Source organism: Glycine soja, chromosome 14 (genome assembly GCF_004193775.1).
Source record: "Glycine soja cultivar W05 chromosome 14, ASM419377v2, whole genome shotgun sequence".
Lineage (NCBI taxonomy): Eukaryota > Viridiplantae > Streptophyta > Magnoliopsida > Fabales > Fabaceae > Glycine > Glycine soja.
Window position 1 is genome coordinate 21736077 of NC_041015.1, and position 8934 is coordinate 21745010.

Sequence of the window (8934 nt, forward strand, 5' to 3'; positions counted from 1 at the left end):
ATAAATCTGAAAATAAGAAGTAATAACATATTTAAAAAAAATCATGAATTAAATGATTTTTAAAATGATTTTTTTAATAAAATATATTATATAGAAATGAAAGACATGTAATAGGGATTTGTAATAATTAACGCACCTGTTAAACCAATTAAATTAAAGCTCTTTGTAAATTAAAGTGTTATTTAAGTCATTAGTTTAAAATAAGATTATTTATCAACTGGAAATTACTAATAAGAATTTAATTTTTGAAATTAATAAAATGAGTTACATCAAAATTTACACATACATTACTTTATATGTGCATTTTTTTTTACTATTTTATTTCATTTGATCATATATGGTAAATAACATACATGTAGTATGAAGTACGTACTCAGAACAGCTTTCAACAAGCATTTTCATCAAAATTGAACATTTTTTATTTTATGGGTTCACCAGGATCCTAAAATACCAACAATTTGAATATTAAATTTTTTCAAAATTAATCTGTAAAAGTTGATAAAAGTATTTCTGGTAAGCTTACATGGGTTTTAAAATTGCTTCACCATTCATAGGCTCCAATCTTCATGTAAGCTGGACGAAATTAGTCTTGGAACGAGAAAATGAACATAGAAAAGAAAAAAAAAAACCTGATATATCCTTGATGTGTGTTTATCCAAGTCATTGAAGAGGATAATTGCCCGGGCCTTTATCAATGGTAACTATCCCTAAGTGAAAAAGTGTGATAACTATTCACACAGAGCCTAATCAAAGGCATTTCACCCTTATCAAGTTTTTAATTTGTTCATGTTGATTTCAGATTTATGATAGGATTTAAAAATTCAATCGCATATGGCCATATGCTCACGTCGGTTTGAAATCATACACCATTCCCATTTTTTCTGTTCAAAATAACTTTGCCGGTACGTGGGCTGCATGTGCCTCTAATCGTTGTAAAGTTTCGTTTTGTTGCTCTACTAATTATGTTTGTTTTTCAATGAGCTTCTTCATATGGTCTCGTTAGTGGACATTGGGTTGGGAGTTGATTTGCTGATGTGTTTAATATGGTGTTGATTGTCTATTGTCTGTTGGTCTTGGATAATTTGGTGGGTAGTTGGAATTATTTATATAGGTCTCCACCATGATGGCAGTTCCTGGAAGATTACAAGTGCTGAGTGGATCAAAGGAACAAAATCAATCTAGATTGTTTTAAATCGGTCCATCAACTATGGCAAATCCAGAAATATTATGTTGTTGTGGGGGCAATTTCCATATACATAAATTTGTGGGATAAAACTCATTAGTTTTTTTGAGCAAATTACATTGATACTCCCTAAAATTTTGTCAAATTATATAATAACCTTGCTTTTCCTATTCCTATAAAAATTTATCATAATTGTTTGAAAAACATTACATTGATACTTTTTTTTAGGTCACACACATCCTTTATGATTTAAGAAAAATTACATCATGTACCCTTGTAATATGGATCATTGGAAGAGTGAAAAAGTAGAGATATTTTGTGTAATTCAACAAAATCTCAGTATAATTTACTCTAATTTTTATTTTGTATTTCAAATTATGGGGATAATTTATAACTATATATATATTATACAAAGAAAATTTTAAATGTTTGTAGGGGCAATGCCCCAGTATCCACCAAGAGAATCCATCCCTATCATTAACAATGAGACAAATTGTTCTCACATATGAAGTCAATGTTATATTCAGCCCTAGCTATGCAGCACATGGTTCTCACAAGCCTTTGACCTAAATTATTTCTGGTTGACTAAATCCTAGTCAGAAGAATGCAGAAGATTATAATTGCAAGAACTTTGACACTCAAGTCAATTTATTTGAATTAGAGATAAAAGGTGGTCAGGGTGGAAGTCATTTATGCTATGTGGAATCCTACTGCGTTTAATTGTAAGTCTTTTCTAGTGTAGATGATAAATTAAGATAATGCATTTATCTTCTTTTTGATAAGATAATTATCTTCTGACAAGAGAATCACACAATTTTTGAATTATCTCCTACTGATTTCTTACCCTTTGTAAGTTGCTCTCTTTTAGGCTTATTTGGTCATGCTACTTGTTTGTGATCAGATGGAGCCTATTGAATATTATTAAACACGAGTTAGTGCAAACTAGATAGTAAACAATCCTTAATAAGTGTATATTGTCCTTGACATTCAAAATCACGATCAAACATTATACATTTGAAAATGGCCAATCAAGAACCACCATCCACTTCTATTTACGAACTCATTTGATCCCAGATATAATTAGCATGACAGTTGAAGTTGTACCTCATTATCTTCATGGGCTTATCCATGTGATACGTAAGTCTCCCAAGATATAATAGGTTCTTCCCAAAAAAAAAAAATTTGGGACAACAAAACTAGCAAGCTTTTTAATGAGAATAAGAAAGACGAAAGACATCGGAGAGAATTACATAAAACCATGTAAAACATAGATATTTATAATGAAAAAAGATAGAGTTTCTAAAACCACCTAAAACCAAGTCAACCAATAAGGCGAGGTCTTCGTTTGGTAGAGGTGAAAGAGAATGAAAACATAGTGAATGAACAATAAAATGAGGTGGAATCTACACTTTTATACTCTACTTTTTAATTTGCTCATGTTGATTTCAAATTATGCTAGGATCTAAAAATTTAATTGCTCATGCTCACTTATGTCTGCTTGAAATCATACATCATTCTCACTTATAGCTTAATAAGGATTTTAAGCATATTATTTTTTTAAGGAAAAGAACGTATTAATTTAAAATATTATAGTTTACTCATTACTTGTTATACTTAGGTTTAATTATCAATTTGGTCCCTAAGTTATATTAAAAGGTTCAATTTGGTCCTCAAGTTTTTAAAATGTTCAATTTGGTCCCCAAGTTTTTTTAGAATGCATCAATTTTTTTTGGTCCTTTCCGTCCAATTAAGTTGACGCTGTTAGGAATGTGATTAGTGACCATTTTTAATTGCCACTATATATACTTATTATTTAAAAAAACAATAAACAAACATCAACGTTGTCATCTCCCCCACGCGCAACCTTCAAACAAGACCCATTGCCATCCTCAACCAGATTTGACCCTCCACCACCACCAAACCAAATCAAATCTACATTGCCTTCGACCCACACCTACCACACGCTATCACCGCTATCTATTAGATTTATGCATGGAGACCTATTCCCCAGACCATGTGCCACCATCTTGTCATCACGCCACCACCCAAGCCCCTAACCCTAGTGCTCCAAGCCCACCCTTCACCTACTACACCAAATCCATCACCACCACCTTAACCCACCCAAACCACAACCACAAGTCTATATCTAAGCCAACACCAACATTGAAAGAACCAGAGATCGTGCATGTGATGGTTGGTTGGAGGCGATATGGATCTGATCTAGTTTGGAGGTTTGGTGGTGATGATGGCCAGATCTAGTTGAGGATTGTGGTGTTGGGGTTGGCACACAATGGGCCTTGTTTAGAGGTTGCACGCGCCATGAATCTAGTTTGGCTAGTCAAAGACAACAAAGTCGATGTTTGATTATTATTTTTTAAAACAATAACAATATATAATGGCAGTTAAAAACCACCACTATTTGAAAACAAAAATTGAACGAAAATGATCAAATTGATGCATTTTAAAAAAATTTAGGGACCAAATTGAACCTTTTAATATAATTTGGGGGCGAAATTGTTAATTAAGCCTTATACTTATATATGTGGTCGCTTCCGGCAAGTGCACCGGATCGCCCAAGTAATATAAAACGGTAAGAACCGAGTATCAAATTCTCGGGAAATTTGTGTTACTTGGTAAAACTATTTTAGTGAATAGGTGTCTAGTGTGAAAAGAGATGTGTTTACTATGAACAGGTGTGTAAACTAACTATTAAAAGGGAAAATCATGTGAGAAATGATGCATAAAGACAAGTAGGTAACACGTGGGAAAATCACGTGAGAAATGATGCATAAAATGATTATTAAATACACAAAATGAGAGTACTACGTATTTATTACCTATCTTTAACAAAAAAGTAATTATAACACTACAAAATAACCATAAATTGGAGGAGTTTGATACAATTTACACAAGTTTTATACACAAAAGTTAGTCGTATTCACTGACTTACAATATGTAAATTCATAAACCTTACCAATGATGGTATTATAAAGGATCAAATATGTTTTTCCTTTTTGTAAACTTTGCCAAGTTTGGATTTTGTCCCTACAAAAATTTTCATTTGTTTTTTGTCCTCATAAAATTATAATTGGTCTGAGCAAGATTTAGTCATATCCAAAACCTATGATTTTTAATTTAAATTTTAAAATATGATTTTTGGTGTTAAAGACTACTAGAAAAAGCAATAAGATGAGAATTTCGTTTTACTTTCTTTGCCATCTACGCCTCTAGTGTCGTTGACCCTCGCCATTTAAGAAATGGTTTGTTATTGGGCCGACCACCCACCATCTCCGTCATCGTTCGTCATTTGCAACACCAACATGAAGGAAGTTTTACATCGATTACACATATATAATCGATGCAGAGTAATGTTGTTTACATTAGTTATACATATAATTGATGTAAAAAAGATGAAAAAATTACAAGAATCAATAGTAGTTCCTCTGTCCCAAAATAAGTGTCATCCTAGGTTGTTATATTTTAATTAATAAAAGCTAATAAATAGATGAAAGAGAGTGTTAGTTTTATAAAACTAACATTATTAAATAGATAAAAGAGAATAGTATTAAATTATAGTAAAAAACTAAAGCAATATTTATTAGGGGTATTAGTGAAAAAAGAAATTAATGTTACATTGAAAATCCAAATGTGACACTTATTTTGGGACAGAGATAGTGTTGATTGGTGGGCGATGGACGATAGAGATAGGGTGGACGACAACATTCGTCATCTAGTCCAATACTCTTGTCTTTTATATTGGTCGTTTAATCTTCTATAATCTAGTGGAGCATCTAGTCACGTAGAAGGGAGCATCCAATCTAGTGGTTCATTAACATATGTTGTGTTGTAACTGTAATTGTTTTCCATTTTTCTGTTGTAGCCATTTTCAGTTAGATAGATAGTTGTTATCTCATTTATAAGAAGCTTTGTATTCTAGGTCCAGTGACCTTGAGAGTGCTTTGAACCCCTTCATTGTAAATTCTATTATTCATAATAAACTTAACAATTTTTCCCAATATTTTTTCTCCTTCTATCATCTGAATAAAATTTCACAAATCTTTCCCAACAAATTGGTATCAAGAGTTTCGGTTCAAGATCAGTTCCACATATGTTTCATGGTAGATCAAGTCATTAGTAATCAACCATTCTATTTGTTATTTGTTTGTGTTGTGTCTTCAAGATTCTATTCAATAAAATGGTCAACACAATCAAGATTGAGAAATTCACAGGGAATAATAGCTTCAACCTTTGGCGCATCAAGATGCGAGCCTGGATGAAAGAACAGGGCATTTGGGCTTCTCTCTTTGGTTAATCGTTGAACACTGATAAATCAATGCTTGAGTTACAAGAGGAAAATGTGCATTTTCTAATTATCTTATCTCTATTTGATGAGGTTCGTTATTAAGTTTCTGAAGAATTAATCATTGTTCAACTTTGGCTTAATTTGGAGAAACTCTTTATGACGAAATCAATATGAAACTAGTTGTTTATGAAATAAAATTTATTTGGCCTCCGAATGATGGAAGGTATGTCACTGAAGGAACATCTTGATGAGATAAACTCTATTCTAATGACGCTACATAATAAGATCCAAATTTCAGTTCTTTTTGGAATTAAATTGTTAGCACATATCCTTTAATTGTAATAGTTTTCTTATAAAACTACCCTTAAATCTAGTTGTTTATATATATTTTACATTTACTAATATTGTTTAAATATGAAAGATTCATCCATGATTCTGTAGGTTTTGATGGTTGTTTGTTAAATCCAGAAATAAAGCCAAAATGAAGGGCAAAATGGTCTTTTCATGAAAGTTTCTGACCCTAAATTCACCCAGGCTAGCATCCAGCTCGCCTGGGCTAAGATATAACTTCAGCCCTAGGCAAGCAACTCGCCGAGGCTAGTGGATGCCTTCACCATTAAGCTACAATTCGCTTAGGTGAGCTGGAGCTCGCCTAGGCGAATTTCCCTGCACTCCTTGGTTGTTTTCTATAAATAGCCATACATGGTTGAAGAGAAGAAGGAATCCAGCAGCCTAAAAACCAGAGAGAAAATGCAGAAGAAGAAGGAGAAAAGAAAAGTGGAGTCGAGGCGCTACAGAGTTGTGATCGTGGATCACTTCCTTTGTTATTTCTCTTGTTAGTCTTGTGCTCTGTGCAATGATCAATTAGTTTTTCTTAAGGATTGGATGTAATCTTTGTACCCTTATGTATCCCTTTTGATATTATATATGTATTAATCTTTTCTACTAATTATTGGTAATTTCATTCTACTCGTAATGATTGATTCTATTTGATCACTAGTGTCATGAAATTGGATTTTACATGAGAATGGAAAGTAATCTTAGAATTTGAACTGAATGATTTTACTCTTTACGTTATGTTGTTAGGAGTAGAGCATAATGTTTTGATTTCAAAAAGCATGAAAATATAATTGTAAAGCTGGAGTATTTATTGCATATACGAGGGATCGATATTTAGTAAATATTCTTAGGTTCCAAGTGCGAGGAATCGACTTGGGATTACTATGTGTGCATAAGTAATGTTAGAAAATTGTTTATATATTTTAATCTTATTAGGATACTAAAGGTATGAATGATGAAATCCAATCCTATGTATTCTTAAATTAATTCAAGTCGTTATTATTATTTTCATAATTTACATATTTCCGACGCACTAAATTTTGTATTTTTCGTATTTCCATTTTTTCTGTAAATTTGTTATTTTTACTTTTCTTCTATTTTAAGTTGCCTTTAGTTAATTTAATCACACCAAAAACAATGACATTCGATTAAATTTGTACATAATTATCAAACTGATAACCTTTATCCGAATTAATTAAGTAAACTTGACTCCCTGTGGAGACAAACTCTTTTATAAATGTGAAACCTACAACGACAATTGGTATGCTTGCCAAAAGTCCTAACACTATGCGACATTAATGTTAAGATGGAAGATGAAGATTTGGCAGTGATTCTATTAGACTCTTTTCCTCCCTCCTATGATAATTTTGTGTGTTCTCTTAGTTTAGTCAAGGACCCTATTACACTTGAAAAAGTCATGTCCAATCTCTATTTTAGGGAGCTTTGACTAAAGGTGTCTGGGAATGGGGATGAAGCATTTGTGTTTGGATTATTAGTTACTAATTTTGCTAAAAGGCAGAAGAAGAAATGCAAAGGTGGCAAGAAGAGCAAAGTTGATCCAAAATACATTTTCAATTACTACAAAGAACCAAGTCATTGGACGCGAGATTGTCTAAAGAAAGCAAAGAAAGATTCTTTTGTTGCTCTTGTTCAGAATGACTCCTCTTCAGTAAGCGGTTTGGTTCTACTTGTTGATGAACAACTACAACAACATTCCAAACAATGGATACTGGACTCAGGTTGTTCTTATCATATGTGTCCACACAAACATTAGTATGTGACTTATGAGAAGAAGTTTGGTGATAACATCCTCATGGGTAACAATGTTTCTTGTAAGTTTGTGGCTATAGGTTTCGGAAAATAAGAATGCATGATGGTGTTGTTAGAACCTTAACTGAAGTTTGGCATGTTCCAAAGCTTAAGAAAAATCTTGTATTTGTGGGTTCCATGGATTTGAAAGGTTTTTATTGCTAGGTTGAAGGTGGAGTTATGCAAATCAGAAGGAAATGGAAGTCAATGGTAATGCAGGGAACCAAGCAAGGAAATTTGTACATCCTTCAGGGTTTCACTATGATATGCTCTATCTTTGATGTTTCACAATCTGGAAGCCATGCGTCCAATGGCTCGTTTGATAATTCTCTGTGGCATCTATGCCTGGGCCACGTGAGTGAAAAAGGTTTGGATATTCTAAACAAGCAAGGCTTACTTGGAAATCAAAAAGTGGAACCTCTTATGTTTGGTGAGCACTGCATTTATGGGAAGCAACATCAAACAAAGCTCCCAAAGGTGGCGCACACAACAAAGATCATGTTGCACTGTGTCCATTTTGACAGTTGGGACCTTTGATAGTTCCATCACTGGGAAGGGCAAGGTATATATCCTCCATCATCGATTATTGCTCAAGGATGACTTGGGTATTAAAGCATTAGGCGATTCTTTTGAAGAATCAGACAAAAAGGACAGTAAAGTATCTAAGAACTGACAATTGCTTGGAATTTTGCTCTACTAAATTTAATGAACTTTGTAGACATAAAGGCATAACAAGACAATGTACTATACACTATACTCCACAGTAAAACCGAGTAGTTGAAAGAACGAATAAGACCTTGTTGGAAAGAGTCAAATGGATGTCATCCAATTCAGGCTTAAATAGGAGTTTTTGGGCTAAGGCAGTTAGCACAACATGTTATCTCGTAAATCTCTCACCATCCACTGCTATAGACTTCAAGATCCCTATTGAGGTATGGTCTAATAGACTAGCTAAATACTTAATGTTAAAGATGTTTGGATGTTCGACATACTATCATGTAAGTAAAGGTAAGTTAGAACCCTGAGTTAAGAGGGGATTTTTCATGGGCTATGGAGATGGATTCAAATGATTTCGAGTTTGGTCTCCATCTAAAAGAAAGATCATTCTGAGTAAAGATATCGCTTTTGAAAAACTCTCTATGTTGCCTTTTAAATCTAATGAAGATTTGGGCAAGGCTGAGGATGTCATTAAGCAGGTGAAGTTTGAGAGCTCCATAATCAGAAACGCTAGTTATTAGAAGCAGTTTAAAGCGTTAGAGATAGGGGGAGCAACATGAACAACATGAAGACTAAAGCTTGA